The following is a 16,158-nucleotide window of genomic DNA, read 5'->3' as shown; positions in this document are numbered from 1 at the left end:
GTACCAGGATCTACGATCCTCCGCGAGTTTATCGCGAGTCGATGCCGCGTCAGAGCTCTCCTGCCGCCCCGTGAGATCTCTCTCGTTCCGCGGAATCTTTGTTCATGGATCGACTGTACGCGGGGCCAAGTCAAAAATCATCGTCTCGCCGAGACGAACGCCTAACGACGGCATCCTTTTCTCGGTATTCCGCGAGATTCGAGCGCATCGAGACCGAGGACGGCTGGATGCGAGCTGAACGGCCGATTGGAGGAGTGGTCGATCTCAGATACGAGGGTCGACCTAACTTTATTGTATTTAATTAATTACTCCGTCCGATACCCGATCCTGCAATTTGTACCTTCCCATACCTCTCCTCCACACCGTTCCTCTTCGTTCTCGGTCACCGCCTCCGAAGCGACGTCTGGAGAGTCCCTTTTCTTCGTTCTACGAGAATCGCGACGTAACGAATTTACGGTCAGGGGGTGGCCCTCGATGTATTAGGTCATTTCGTCGAGTATTCGCGGGTTTACTATCGGGAGATGAAAAGAAGATTAGCGGGACAGGGACAAGACAGATCTTGAGGGCCCAAACCTATAAAGATCCTTAACCGTAACAACGGACCGATAAAACAGATAATCGAGCGTCGAATCGAAAATATGGCCCACGGCATCGTAAATAACGCGTAACTCGGTGTCCTCTGGATAAGGAATAAGCAGTGTATACTGGCGGGTCGCAGGGCGTAGCATAAATCAGAGTTAGAGAGAGCCGATCCTACGCGCGCGATACTGGCGCGGATGATCCGCGCGCGTGTAAGGCGGCGTCACAACATCGGTAATGCGACCATAATGCTAATTTACCGTTCGTACCGAACGGATTCCACCCTTCGGCCCCTTCTCTGTTCCCTTGTGCCACGTCGATCGTCGTTGCTCGCGAAAGCGGGGGTCCGGCATTAACGCTGGTTCCTTCTAAAGGAGCTTGACCTTCACCCTAGGCTGGACACGATTTGCGTCCATGTAGAGACATAAGTACGAGTCTAGATAACGAGACAACGACGAGTAAAGTCGCTAAGCCCGAGGTTCCACTTGTAAACGGTCTTAGTTGGTCTCGTTGGGGGGTACTAGGCTTTTTAACACTCGCCATTGGTGATTTGTCTTCATTCGAATATACGTGGGAAGTGGATAACAGCTACTCTGAGCGATACTTAGTTGTTGCGTTACGACGGCAAAATAGTCTGTACAAAACCTGAAACTTAATTAAATATTATCGTAACTTTCTTTTCTATGAAAAAAATATCAAATTTATAAAATTCGATACATAAAGTAATATCATTGGTATTTTTAAAATATTCCATGTCCATTTATCGAATGTAAAAATTAATTATTAACAGTATCGCTCGAAGTGCATAACTAAAATAATCGCAGCAGCGAGCATGAATCGCACACGTGCTATATACGCGTTCGTGCTGTATCATGCGCTGTCTTTGCCATTGTGCTCACCAATCTGGAACTCAGCACCGCCGCCCACCGCGTTGCTCCGGCTATTGGCTCGAATTTAGAGCTCTTCAGGCTTTCAGAGATTCCTTCGTCGGTGTTCCATTCTTCGGGTAGGCACGGCATCCTGAAGTGGACGAGAGTGGAGGTCGAACGAGAGCTTCCAGCGCGGCTCGACACGCGGATAAACATTCATCCTGGCCGAGGCAAGTCGGCTAAAATGGCGTTACGCTATTGAGCCACCAACGAGTGCACTCGTAACGCGACGTTTGCAAGTCACTTCGTGACCGAATCGTGAGAAACACAAATACGGAGCCGGCTGATGCACGCCGTTAGAGAATCGTATGCACGTCGTTAGAGAATCGTATGCACGCATTTTTCTTGGGTTCAATGGTAACGGATTCTACCGACACTTTTCTCGCTGATAACACGCTGTTTCAATCAAGATTCGAACACGATTAGTACGGCCCGGTTTATTAAACAAAGATGGTTTAATTATGCTCGTTCAAATCCGATCTCTGGAAACCCAGCTTAAGACTCAGAAGCAGAACAAAACGATTCCTGGGGGGTAAGAGAGAAAGAGATCCGAGAGAAAAGCGTGGAGCCTGGCTCCAGGATATTAACATTATAAATCGTCCAGGCCGGCGACACGCCCGGGGCGGAGCCGATCGTATCGACTCGATACCCACCTCCGGGGCCCGATATCGATTACACTCCCGTGATTGGCAGGATTCGTAACACGCCACGGGGAACTCTTGGCGCGACCGATCGATCGTCGATCGTCGATCGCGCGTATCGTGGCGCGAATCCCCTCGATAAACGCCACGCCGTTCGAGTTGATGGACGTCGAGGAACGAAAATCGTACAATTCCTCTTCGTCGACGAGCACGCGAAGGGACCGCGAATACGGAGAGAATCTCGTTAGATATCGACGCGGATAGTAATGACAGGGGAGAGGGGAGATAAACTCCGCGGAAATCGCGCGTCACCGCTTCGAAGAAACCATTCCGTGTGTATTCCGTGGGAGAGAATCGTTTGGCGCGCTGTGAAACCGATTGGATTCTTCGAGGACCTGGAGGATGCGTATGCATAGTTCTCTGTGATTAACTGCCGTCATTAACGGGGTATTCTAGTTTAGAGCGTCAATTTTTAGTTGTTTTTGAAGATTTTTTTTTTTTGGTTTAATCTATAAGAAGTTTTTATAAAGGGTTTTGCACACATATTTATTCACATTTTAAGAACATACACAATATAGCCTCGCTTACTTGTTTGTTGAAACTGTGAGGAAGGGTTAAGAAAATAGGATAGAAGTATTACAATTTAAGAAAATATTCAAAGGTGTCCTATCGATGTGGTATTCGACCCGAACGAAAATCCATCGCGGATTGTTTATTGACTGAGGAAGAGTGAATTCCTCGCGGCATGGACTGCGTTGACCGAACGGAGGAGTTTGAAAGAGCACGGGACACTCTGTTCGCCATAAAGCCGTCGATGTATAGTAAACGATCGTATTGCTGGACGCGGCGCGATGAACGTCAAGTAAATTTATTGGGAAGTCGCGAAAAAATCGCTTATCGGCACCGTGTGCCCTCTCGTGGTCGCCGCCTTTCACCGTATTTATCGACGCTAAAGGTGAAAACTCGTCACCCCGTTTGACACAACGAAGTTCCTGCTAAAACGAGCAACAGGTTCTGAACAGTGGCCAATAAAATCGTCCCACAATAGTTTGGCTAGATCTGAATCTGCGATAGAATTTCAAAATATATTTATAATGGTACAGTAGTTGTCATGGAAATTGCACAACCTTAAATGTAATACTTTTGGTTGAATTCTCAGAAAGTTCGAGTTACATTAAAGATAGTAGAATTTATTATAATAGAAATTTATTAAAATTGAACAATTCTAACTACGTCGAGATTATTTCGTAGTTTCGCGGAATGTATAATTTCTCTCGGCGACGTATGAATTTGTTCGATCACCAGGAAGAAGTCGACGAGGCCCTGGCCGGTTTCGAGATCGATTTTACGATCCACGACGACCGGGCGCGAAAAAGTCCTCTTGGAGGTTTGCTGTTCCGTTCGCTCGTCCTTCTTCGCGTTAACTGCCGCGGCACGCCGGCGAACGGATCGACTTTGCCGGTCGCGATCGTTCCGTTCTTCCGAACAATGGGCAGCCAGTGCTCGGGAGACTGTGTCAAAGTGCCCTTTTATTGGGCCGTATTTCAACCCTGCGCATTCGCGAACGCACGCGTAACGACGCCGAGACGATTCACGGCAGACACCGTCGATCGCGACGATCGATATTTGGCTCTTCGTCTCCCCGACTTAAGGAACACGAGAAAAGTGCTTCCAAGATCGATCCTCTACGCTGAGAAGTTCATTCTGAATTTGCAGATGATTTCTTTATTCGTTTAATTCAGGGATTGGCAAAATGTCTTTATCGATAACGAGTAGAAAATAACTCCACATAAATAGTTTTGGAAAGATCAGTGACAAGTATAGAATATTTTAAGACGTATTAATTAAAAAATCTTGAGACGAAAGATTTCCCATGGATATGAAAAGTGTCAACGAAGTTCCCGTTCGTTGTCGAGTTCCTTGGCCAAGATTGAATTTCTCGGGTGAAGGGGACTCGCGATTGACAGAACCCTCGGGACGAAGAATTCCGCGGGAAGAAGCTGACCGCACGGGAACGAAGCGCATGTGAACTGCGAGTGTGGGCACGTCGCGTCATAACTCCCCGGGCATTGTAAATCACGGTGGACGCCTCGTGCACCCATAGAAATGGTTATATTCGGCCATAACGGCTCGTACCCACCGCGACGACGACCAGGCTATATTTTAATAGTAACGATAAATTACTTACGAGAAGAGAATCGCGTCCCAGTACTGGCGGTGATGAAACCCTCACGCGGAGAGAGCGCGATCCTCTTATCGAGCATCCTTCCCTTGAACCTCTCTCTGACGACATAACAGTAATATTAGGAGACCTCTAGAAACAAAGATTCTCTGCAAATTTCGATTGTAGAATTGTTATATTTTTAGATATCGGAAAGATCGATTGGATAATCCAGGAAAAACAAAACTCGGTGAAAATCGTGCTTTTCTTAGTACTTCAAGCACTTTTTAGCTTGATGGCTCCGATTTGAATTCCTTTTGTTTCGAACGAAAAAGTGCCTATGAAGCCTTCTATTAAGTCTTCCATTCTATTACACCGGGTTCTAAACGTTTCACACTCGCAGTAAGAATGCTTCTCCAATTAAATATACAGCATTGCTTTCATACCTGATGTTTGATTAATTCTCCCGATGCGTCTTCTCCATGCCTCTTACATGGAGTATGCGCGGCCTACGAGATGTACTCTGGACACTGTGTACTTTTATATTATGACATGGTATTTAAATATAGAAGGATTAGTCGCTGCCTGTAATTACAAGAACAGGGATGTAAATTAAATCTCGAATAGCAAAATTTCTGGTGAATGCGTTGCGTGCGGTGCTATCGAGTCGATTTAATTAACCGAGGAGCGACTATCATAGTTTTAAACTCTTGGCAGTAGAATACTCATCCCATTCGAATGGACAGCATCAATTTGTTACTAAGTAGTAAGTGGCTTCTTTAAATGGGTGCGTAATCGTTTTTTAAAAAATCTGAAAGATATGTGTTCCATGGAAAGAGGTTCCTCGCAGGAAAGAATTTTGTCCTAGGTCGATGGAGGATTCTTCGTCAAGTTTAACCTTTGCTTTAGATCTAAGCTTGCTCTAATTAAAAGTTAAGCACTCTTGATAAACCTTTCTCCCCACCCAGAATGTAATCCATTGTTTGTAAAACTCACCAAAAGCATTCTTCAAATCTTCTCGATAGATGTCTATGTATCCATTCAACACGAATTATTAATTCCCAATGACAAATCTTTTCGAGAGGCGCGTGTACCCGTTTCAAGAGGTGTAATTTCCATCGCGGTGCCACAAAGTATCGTTCTTCCAGTGCCTCGCGAAAGAAACGAGTTTCTAAGAAAACGCGGATCCGCTTAATGCCAACGATGTACGCGTCAACTCTTTTTTCGAGAACCCACCGGGTGTTTAATTGTCGGCGATCCTGGCTCGGGGGATAACGTTTTTCGACGCCCACAGGCGACCGAGCACCTAGGCCAACAGAACCGTCCGGGTCGCCGCCGCCGGGTCGCGTGTTCTAGAAACGCAGTCCTATCCGCGGTACACTAATCACTCGTTTATCTGTCCATGCAGGACTGCATGATTTTCGCTTTTAGATATCGCCTGGGTGGTGAACTTCGTAATACTGCCTCGAGCGGCAAGATTAATGTTCGCCTCTCGTCCCTGTTCATTAATACCCGTGCGTGTGCGCGTGCTCGTGCTCGCGTGTGTTTAGAATGAAACACTTCGATAACAGAGTGGTTTTCATTGCAACATTGTGCTAGCACGACCACGAGCATTGAACTTTCGCGCAAACGTAATAATACCAGTTCCGAAATTGTAATAAATCGCATCGAGCGAATTTACCCTCCGTTTCGCGACCATTTTCCATGCTTTCCACGGACCCTTTTCGCCCGTTCCGACTCGGTGGACCTCGAGCTTGCGCAAGCTTTGCTAACCGCTCGCGAGCCGATCGCCCACGCGGCGTGCAAGGTGGTCCAGGCACTTGAGATCTTCGGGTCTCGGTCTCCGGACACTTTTATGCCCCCGACGACGAGCGACGACGACATCGCCGAGCACCTTCCTCGCAGCGTGGGCGAGTCATGGGAACCTGCAGTCCGTCGCTGCAGCCTCCCTTCTTGTTTCCCGACCAACCATTTGTACCGCGTTAGTGCGCGGTATCCCGCGTAACGTCCACTTCGTTATATATTCACCGGCTTCACTATTGTATTTTAATTGATACAGGTCGGCTAAGCGGAGGGGAACGGTCCCGTTAAGCTCGGGGATCCTCGAGTTATTCGAATTTATTCCTCCGGTTTATGGGAAAGCGCTGTAAGCTTCCATGTTCCGGAAAACGAAACCCTTTAGTCAGTGTCCTCTGAATATTCATTTGTCTATCCGTTACCGAGTTCTATTAAAAAGGAATCCTCAATGCCTTTTCTCGAGTGAAAAGTTAGATTCTTCGAGACTGTACAGGTCCTCCAGAGGGAAAGGATTGCGGTAGCCAGCGAATTCGGCGATTCGCCTGGACGGTTCGCGGACCACGGAGATCACGGTCGATTTTCGATCGTGGGACACGTGACCGTTGCATCGAGCGATTTACCATGCTGGAATGCGGCGCAAGGTGGTACGCGAGAGAGAAAGAGGAGAAGCTGGCAGCTTATGCGAGGCGAGAGAAGAGAAGCTCCGTGACTCGTACTCGACGTTCCTACGTACACCCATCTCGTCGTCTCTTCTCTCGTCCATGACGATGCCCTCCTCTCACCTCTCGAGCCCCTCTTCGGGCCCCGTTCTCCACCTTCTTTCCCCGCTGCGGCGTTCGTCCTTCTCCGATACCGAGGCCTCGTACGTGTTGGTAGGACCTCGTGAGAGCCGTATGTAATACCGTCGAGGCCCCGAGAGCGTATAAAACGCGTCTTTGTGCGCGCTCGGGCCCAGCTGTTTGTCTAACACCTCGTACCTGCCTGAGGTCAGTGGCGATTCTGTTACGAGTCCCCGGGAACGCCGTTCGATTCACGGTGCCGGGGTCAACGCCACGCGTTCCTGCTAGATCGACGGTTCTTCTGAAACGTTCGGATGCACAACGGCTTTCGCGACATCCGTCCCCGCCGTGGCCGTCTCCGGGGTCTCCACGCTTTCTTGAGACGCCGGCGATGATTTATGTCTATTCGGTGCCGCCAACCCCGACCGACGTACACGCGTCCACCCGTTGGTGTATCGAGTGACTTCTGTAAAACTCGTCAGGGTCATCGGAGGTCCTGGATACCGGGGCCTTTTATGACGCGAATTTCCTATTCAAAACGAGACTTCGATGATCAGCCAGACTACATACGCCGCCGGAGATTGAAATTCCCCGCCAGACGACAAAACGCTTCGCGACGCCAGCGGCGATTTCCGCGTAGCGCACCGAGTCGCCCACAAAATCCTGATTTATCGTTCATTGCTTCCTCGCGCGAGGAATTAATAGCGACATCGGTGAAATCTCTCGTCGGTGTGCCTGATGGATGTCGTGCACCTGTACGCGCGATTGTCGAGTATTCGAGGCGGACGTGGAGGGATTTCTAATCACCAGGCTCGGCTAAGTGCGTCGATGGGAGGACGAGACCTGGAGTGTATGCGATTTAGGCAGCTTGAATCTCGTAGTAGCCTTCGAAACCATACCGATAAGTCCTTCGGTATTCAGTCCTTGACACGTTCCTTGCCAGACCGTTTTTTCAAGACATATTTTTGTACGCAAGCATCTAGAGATCCGGCAACCTTACCGACAGCGCAGTTGCTCTAAGTATAAGCGAAACTGTCCCGCGGAGAAGCGAGGAACGGTGAAAAATTCGACCAGGCGTCCTCCTCCGCGGGCAAGAACCCCGAAACTCATCCAATATTTAACAATAGGCGCAGAACGACATGGTGCTCGAGTCACCGTGATCCATATTCACCGGATCGTTGGAGTCATCGTCGACTCGGCCGGTTCTCGCGATTGTTCGAAGAAAACGTTTTGCTGGAAAGGGACGGGAAGGGCGACCTACGTCCGCCCCGGGGAAAGGACACGACACGGAGGCAATAACTCGGCCGTGATCTTCTGTGTCGCGTCGGGAGGTGAAAAAGTCGATCGCCAGTAATAAATACATCGCGGATATACGGGGTAGGTCCGTTGGTGCATTGATATTCGCCGTGGTTTCTTTCCCAGTGCACCGCTAATAACTTATCCGGTAGACGGTGGCCGTGGTTCTTGCGCGTCTATCGGGCGTCTCGGTGGAGATCCTGGACGCAGACCGTCCCTCGGGTCGCTCGTCGGGGGCGAGTGATGTTTTCTGGCGCGGCTAGCAGCGCTCTGTGTGGTCCTCGTGTCAAAATGTGTCAAAACTCGAGTTCGCGGTCCCGGCGTCGCCGGTAAAAAGCGGTTCGACGGCCCTACAAATTAACGGGCCGTCCAGGCTGAGGGCGCCAGGCAACGGAGAAGGACGCCCATGCTTGAGAAAAGCCCCGTGGCTCACGGACGGCTACTGGATCCCCCTCCCACGCTCCGAGCACCAACTTCTGCACGCAAGATCCGCCGACCTTACTGACAGTGGAATTGCTACACTAGCGCTATTTCCCTCGAGGACGCGTATAAATCTCTAATCTCTAATCGGTGACAGGGCACGCTGATCTTTGTCCCCTACCGTACAGATATTCCCCGAAACATCGCTCCATTTTTTTCGCTAATTACCACAGATATCGATACGTTTGCTCTCGTTCGCGTCAGTCAATCTTTAGAATGCCATCTGCTCAGGAATTGCTCAATCATCGGCTCCGTCGTCGCTGAATCCATCCAAGTCGACGGCAGCCGTTCTGTACGGCATCGACCTTAACACCGTCGGTATTTCGCGACGTCCTTCGCAACCGTGCATCCGTGTTTCCTCCTAGGCGACGTTTCCGGCGCGCTTCTGAACACCCCCGATCGAGATAAAATCGCGGTTTTAACGGCTCACAAATGCCGGGCCATTGTTCGACAGAATCGAATCGTTGATTTTCTATGGGATACGGCGGCGCCATTGTGCAAACCGCAACTGGATGCGCTTGTGCACGCGTCCGATTGCCCGGGGTTTTGCGTTCTCAATCGCGGGACGCGAAACGTCTTGTCTCGATTTCCAGCGATAAGGTTATTCTACTGGACCACGATGAATGCGACCGGATACTCCCCGGCGTTACGATGACGAGACATCTGTTGCTCATCGATGTTTTCATCCCGTGGTAACGTGTTTTCAAAATAAAAAAACGATACGTCGAAGGTTTCCAGTGGATTGTATAGATCGAAGATTCTTTGTGGACTCGATATTCGATTACACGAAAGGTTGAGCTAAGAATAATTGAGAGCCTCGTGTCCGAAGAAGCGTCGGGAACTGAAGCAAGACATGGTATCTCACGTAACGTTACGACTCGGAATATCGTTTTTATGGCTTGCAAAATATTACCTCGTTCATTTTACTTTCGCGTCTTTGAGGTACGATAGTTCGTAAAATACGCGATTCAAACATGTTTCCGGATTGAGTTACTTTATTATTTCCTGTTAGAGAAGCAACGCAGGTTAATCCGAGTTTAATCTAGATTTCATACGTTCGAATTGTTGAAACTGTCCAACATCGTTCAGAGCCGATGCATCTCTTGCTCGCGGCGGTTGAGAATCCCTTGAGCGATCTAAAAGAGATTGAAGACCGCTAACGAGGTTGTCTATCGTGTAAACTCACGCTCGATATTTGCTCGATTATCGAGACGATATCTGGCGTGTTCGACACAGGCCTGCTCCGTTGCGGAACGATTTCCTCGTGGATCGACGATTTATTTGTGGATCTACTACATTCCTGATATATCCTTATTCGCGCTCAAGGACCTTGGCGTCGCGCAGCCACGTTTGCTGCCACTCTCTTTCTGTATTATATACTTGTCCGACATTGTTATTATTGCGAGCACGACTGCAGCTGCTCACCGGGAATAATAATGACCGTCCGTGCACCCCTTCGTTACACGGATGGTATCGATGTCACGTACGATCGGTATTGTTATTTAATCTGAGGCATTCGTTTAAATTAACCAACGCGAAGCCGACTCGTATCCATGGAAATTATTCTACGGCGCGATACATAGAAACATGCAACGTTCTAACGGCGATTAATCGAATATCCCCGAGGGATGATACTTCGGCATACTAAGTAAATCGGTATACTGCGACCTATTTGGAATTTGAAAGGATTCCTATCCTAGGTAGTAGCCACGATTCTCGGAATCAGGATAACCAGCGAGGTCGTGTTTGCGCGAGCTTTCTTGTCATCTCGCGCGTTTATACACTCCTCGGTCCTCTTGCCCTTGTAAACGCAAGTGCTCGATGCATGTACATTCTATAAAATCGTACAAATCGTACCCCGAAACGCTTTCTAACAAATTCGATTGAACTCACCACCAACGGACCCGCATCCACTGCAAAACCTGCACGTCGATCGTATGCTTAATTAACTTCCGCGGCGTATCATTATCCAATTAGCAATATATTAGCCGTACCGCGGAAAAATCGGTGGTGGAATGTTAATTGGAAATTAACAGGCCCGAGTCAATGGAACTGCGCGAGTATTGCAACGACACAATAGACGCCGGGCAATAATCTCGGGACAGCTTCCGTACGCGTGATCCTGGGGCGGGCTACATCCTGAGCATCCGTGGCTCGTTATTACAGAGGCGAATGGGCCGACCGCACGCACGGCGGGAGGACGCAAAAAGTCGTTTTCACGTAAAACGATCGGCGTTGCTCGGCTTTCCGTCGTAAAGTAGCGCCCACACGCGCCGACGCCGCGTCGGCTCCGAGCCGCCAAGAACGTGAGAATGTCCACGGCCCGATAAAAGTTACGCTCGTGAATTTTAGATGCCCCCCGTTCCCGCTGTCTACGAATCTGCGCTTTTGATACCCCTCGAATAGGTAATAAATTCTGTCTCGAGAAATAAGTATGCTTCCTGCTATTCGACTTGATCATTTCAAGAAATATCGCGCAACGTTAGTTCCAATTTGTGCAGAGTTTGAGTTTTACCCATATCCGAGAATACGTAGTCAAACAAGAACACGAATTGTAGGATGTTGGATTAGTCGTGTAGGAAAAGCGATCGACTGTCGATTCGAGGATCGTGAGTTTGAATCCTACTTAGACTCCACTGCGATTAAACCAGTGCCCACGGGACAAAGCCGATTCGAGTTGCCACAATAAGATCGTTAAAAGATCATTCCCAATGCGCCGCCCGTGTTTAATGCCCATTTAAGCAGACGGGGGTTGTGTAGGATAAACCGAGCCGCGGATGTAACAATTTCCCGCGACAACCCACGGGTCGCGGCGTGATCGGGCAATTATTGTCCTGGGATCGGCCACCGTCAGCCGGAAGGGTTTCGTTAATCAACGGGTCAATTGTTTCACCCTCGACGGGGTCCTCCGTTGTGGAGTGGGTCCAGAACGCGAACGGAACGGAACGCACGCGCCTCTGCGCCCATCGTGGATTGTTTATATCTGGCTGGATTCAAGCTCGATAAATTCGATTTTTTACACGCGTACGAATATAGTGCCGGCCATTCAGTCGGGTTTTGCACGGGTCGTGTTGGCCTGTACAGGGCGCAGCGTCCTCGTCGTCGTAAGCCCTTACAAGAAGCCAGTTCCATTCAAGAGTCAAGCTCACTGAGTTATACCTCGCTACGGATTCGCACGGATTCGCCGTGGCGCGCGAATTCGCAGCCGGATTCCCCCGATGGACCGCTCCTGACCCCGCGAGGCCAAGAATGCCCCGGGAAGAAGAGCGGCACGCTCGGCTGGCTAGTGGTCGAACGACGGTCGGCAATAATGGAACAGGCACTCGTTACGTAAACGCGCGTGACCTTATCGAACGGGGAATCGAGCTGTGGCTGTCCGTAATAATATCGATACCGTCGATCCGTTATTAATAATAGTAATTACGGGAATAAAACGGCGCACACCGCGCAGAAATGCAGAATACGAGACCACTCGCCATGGAGGCCATTAACTATACAACGACACGCACCCTGGTTGCTGGTGGTCAGGAGTTCTGGGTGCAGTGTTCCCGTATATCGTAGATCGACAATCGGGTTCGTCGCTTATTAATACGCGAGACGTGATGGGCAGAGATTTTTTCTTGAAGGTAGGCTAGGATTCGTAACACAAAGGCGAAACGGTATTCATTGCCCTAAGGCTTGAGTACCGACTTTCGTACAAGTTTTTTTAATTTTCTATGCCTGCGTAATGACCACCTCCCGACGTAATCCCCACGGCTATTGTACCAGCACAACGAACCAGGCAAAAAGAGAGCGTTCGCGTCATCTGCTATGCGGTCAAAGAAGAAGGTGACAAAGATTGATACTCGTGGCGCAAGGTATGCACCTTCGGTATCCCTTAAATTATCAAGTTATTGCGCCTATATTTCGCACATAGCAACCTGGACGTGTACTCCGCCAGCCAGCGAAAGTAGATTAAAATCGATGGCGGACAAGTTCGGCCCTTCCCTTGTAAGCTCCACCGAGAGCGCTCGTCGACGGAGGAGGTCACCACCGCGAGCGTACACGGCGTGATAGACCCATTCGAGTAATTTATAGACGCGTTAACCATAATAGACACGACCGTGCTATCCTCCGGCTGGAAATGACAAGTACCAGCAAGTATCGGCTGTACTTGTTTTTTCTTCTTATTTTTTTCCCTCTCTTCACCGGTCGTCCGTGCTCATCCTTTCTCGTCTTCTCCTACTACCAGCTTCGGGCTACCATCACAGACGAGCAAATAGAAGCGCGTAGCGTCGCGGGAGACTCTCGACGAAGAGATCGAGAGAGATGGAGCGAGATGAGTAGTCCGAGGGATGGAGGAGAGGAAACCAGGGCGATAGGGAAGGGACGCTCCTCCGCGAGGAGCGATTACCGATGACACGTATGCAGGCAATCTCGCGGCGTTTGCGCAATTATTGGAATACCTCATGTCCGTAATAAATGGCGGAATATGCCCTGAAAGGTGTTAGTTCAAGATCATCCGGTGATACAAGACCACTTCGACGGTATCGCGGCTGCCTGCCGTCGGGATTTCATCACCTGGCGTGCTCATCCTCGCTCGGCTACCTACAGGCGCTGGTTTATGTAACCGCGAGCGGGACATTAAGGTTACCCTCGATCGTGGAAAGTCGCGCCTACCCTATTCTCCTTCGTTCCGCCGCGTTTTCATAATTATTTTCCAACAGGCGCAGCTGTTCTTACGCACATGCCGTTTTCACATCGGTATCCGTCTTTGAACACCGAAAGGTCACGCGCATCCGTGGATCGCGATCGCCTTCCAACTCTAGATATATGTATACACTACCGAGAGTGTAAATAGGGAAATATTTATCTTCGAGTTCTGATGTCTGTGCTGTTATTCGTTTGTACCAAGGCGTACCACCTCAGAAATCGTACTTGCTCCTTAAATTTAAGGAGACGAATAGGTTTAGGACTACATTCTTTTCTCAAAAAAGAAATAGAAAGAACACATTTCAATTTCCAAAGTGACATCGACATTGCCTTAAAGTAACTAATCGTTGAAAGCATTCTTCGATCGAAAAGGTGAGTGAAACCAAATAGGGAAAACAGGATTCCTCGCAAGTGAACAGTAAAGCGATGGAGATAAAAAAAGCAAAATAATTAGTCTCGTGACTTAATCAACGTTAACTGGTACAATCTCGAACACGACGATTCGTACAATGTTCCACATTTTTCCAACAATTTCATGCATTAACCCGGTTCAGAAATGACCCATTTGCTGCTGAACGAAGTCGAAAAAACTGGAGTTGTTTCCGTCGCGCTTCTTCGCTGGTGATTTCAATGCGCGGTGGTGACGTGGGAGTAATTGCGACACACGGAGGCACACGCGCGCGACGACCGACCTTGCGCTCGTGTTCCCTGCACGGTGCAATCGTACGCTTTGCGATCAATTACGCGATATCCAGTTTCGTCGCACTCCTTGCTTAACGACATGGCCCAATTAAGGACGACGATTAATGCGTTCGCCGCTCGCGAGATCTTTTCTCCCGCTGCGAGTGTCCCCGTGAGTCAGCGCTTGTTAGTTCCTCCGTGTCTTCGGTATCCGAGTTTTTAGAGATCTAGGAGTGCCTCGCAAGAATCTCGCGTTATTTATCTGCAACTAACGAACGCTATTTTGTAAAAACTTTTTGCAATCTTCACCTCTCAATGTTAATAGGACCACGTTATAATTCGAGAAAACTGACTGGTTTCTAGAGTTCGAACGGTGTCCTTTAATAATTTATTTTATACTTAAATCCTCAAAAAGACATGGATGTAAGGATTTGTGAGGTAACTAGTGATACGTAAAGGCGTGTCACAGTTTCTCAACATCTCGAACGTTATAAATCAGTCAGAAGACGTACCTCGAGTGCAAAAAGCTTTTTAATGAACAAATTCTTCCTCTGTCTTTGTTTTTCGAATTTATGTACATTCTGAATGCAAAATACCAGTGAGTCAGTGTTAGTCATTCTCATTTCAACATTGCATTCGATCGTTCTCCTCGTTGTCTTCCTCCCAACCTATCCTCTTGAAGTCTGAAACTACCAATTTTATATCGTAAAAGTTAGGCTTTCTATGAATTCATTTTTCTATTCATTTCTATGAATTTCCACGTGAACCTACTCAAGCAAAGAAAACAAAAGACCCTCAACGGACAAATCTCTCGTATCCACTATAGTTCCGTGCAACACGTTTTGCCTACGCAGAACGGACGCATTAGTATCGCGTGTTGCGTCTGAACCGTAGAAGGAACCATCCGCGATGTATTCTGGCCGAGGATGATCTTTCAAGTGAGAGGACGAGCTCGTCCTTGTCTGTTCGGTTGGATGGCGCGGTACGGAGCGTGTACATCATATGCCCAGGCCGGCCAGGACGCCTCTCAAGATCAGGCGTTCGCGTGTGACCACACATGTGTAATTCCAATTAACATCGTACGCGCGAGCGCGTAATGCCAGCGTTACGAGTTACACGCGAGTTGCTTCGCGCTAAGGTTAACGCGTGCGAGCCGGCTGACTAACTGACTGACTGATTGACTTTTATTCCGCCTCCTCTGCGCTCTCATTGCAGCGGACCACTTCTTCTCCTCGTCTTCGGCATCGTTGGCCTCTCAGACTGCCAATCAACCCAGAATTTCATACGGTGTCGACACACGAGCGAGGATTTTGCTGCGATTTCGCGTAAACTAAGCAGTGGCCTATCAGCCCAATATAGATGATGGCTCTAAGGTTGCTCAGCAAAAAGAGATCTCAGCTATGGATGCACGATACGCCACTGTATTCGCGTTAATTCACTGGCAACTAAGATCTAATGGTTGGACCGCGGGATGCTAGATCGTATCGCGGGGAATTCCCCGCAACCGCGGTATTTTTTCGAGCGCCTGGTTTCTGACTTTTCCAGATTGCGATGGATTCTACGCCTCGCTGAACCGCCGATCCCATTAATCTCCTCTCTTACGCAATCGTTTCAGTTACGTGCGAAGTATTCGATTCCGAAACGCTAGGTCTACGTACGCGTTTCGGAAGAATTTTTGAAAAATTCTAATGACTTTAGAGAAACTCGTGTCTCTTTATCGATGTCGTGTTAGGAAGAAAAGTATTTATCGATAGTAACGCTCGGTGAGTCGATACAGCGTGCGAGCCTCCGTTTTCCAGTGACTTCATCCTCCCCCTCCTACGAAGGACTCTCCAGGATACGCGGACCACACACGACGAGGCAAGTGTATCGTAAGTGGCCTTTATTTCGAGAGAAAATATTATCGCAACATCGGGCAACGCTAGCGAATAATACTCACGGCTGCTCCGACAGGCTCCCGCGTCTGGAGTTAGAGAATAATATTGGGTCGAGCCACGAATCGTGTCCGTTTATTTTCATCAACTCTATTTGCTTACGAAAATGATAACTAATTTTAATCTATGACAGGCGTATCGAGCCCAAACCCTTTTCGCATATCTTGACTATAAAGGCGCGATCGACTA

At 48.7% G+C, this 16,158-nt stretch overlaps 1 long non-coding RNA gene across 1 annotated transcript; it reads right to left on the bottom strand.

Annotated features, from left to right (window-relative positions):
- Window positions 1-13,845: 13,845 nt before the first annotated feature.
- Window positions 13,846-15,158, bottom strand: LOC128876903 (uncharacterized). The gene is made up of 3 exons (XR_008457156.1): window positions 14,807-15,158; window positions 14,548-14,724; window positions 13,846-14,303 (listed from the first exon to the last, which is right to left on the bottom strand). It is a non-coding gene; the product is annotated as an uncharacterized LOC128876903 (long non-coding RNA).
- Window positions 15,159-16,158: the final 1,000 nt, after the last annotated feature.

The sequence above is a fragment of the Hylaeus volcanicus genome, chromosome 5 (assembly GCF_026283585.1).
Source record: "Hylaeus volcanicus isolate JK05 chromosome 5, UHH_iyHylVolc1.0_haploid, whole genome shotgun sequence".
Taxonomy (NCBI): Eukaryota; Metazoa; Arthropoda; class Insecta; order Hymenoptera; family Colletidae; genus Hylaeus; species Hylaeus volcanicus.
The sequence above is the reverse complement of the archived record's forward strand: the minus strand, read 5'-3'. Positions and strand labels throughout refer to the sequence as shown.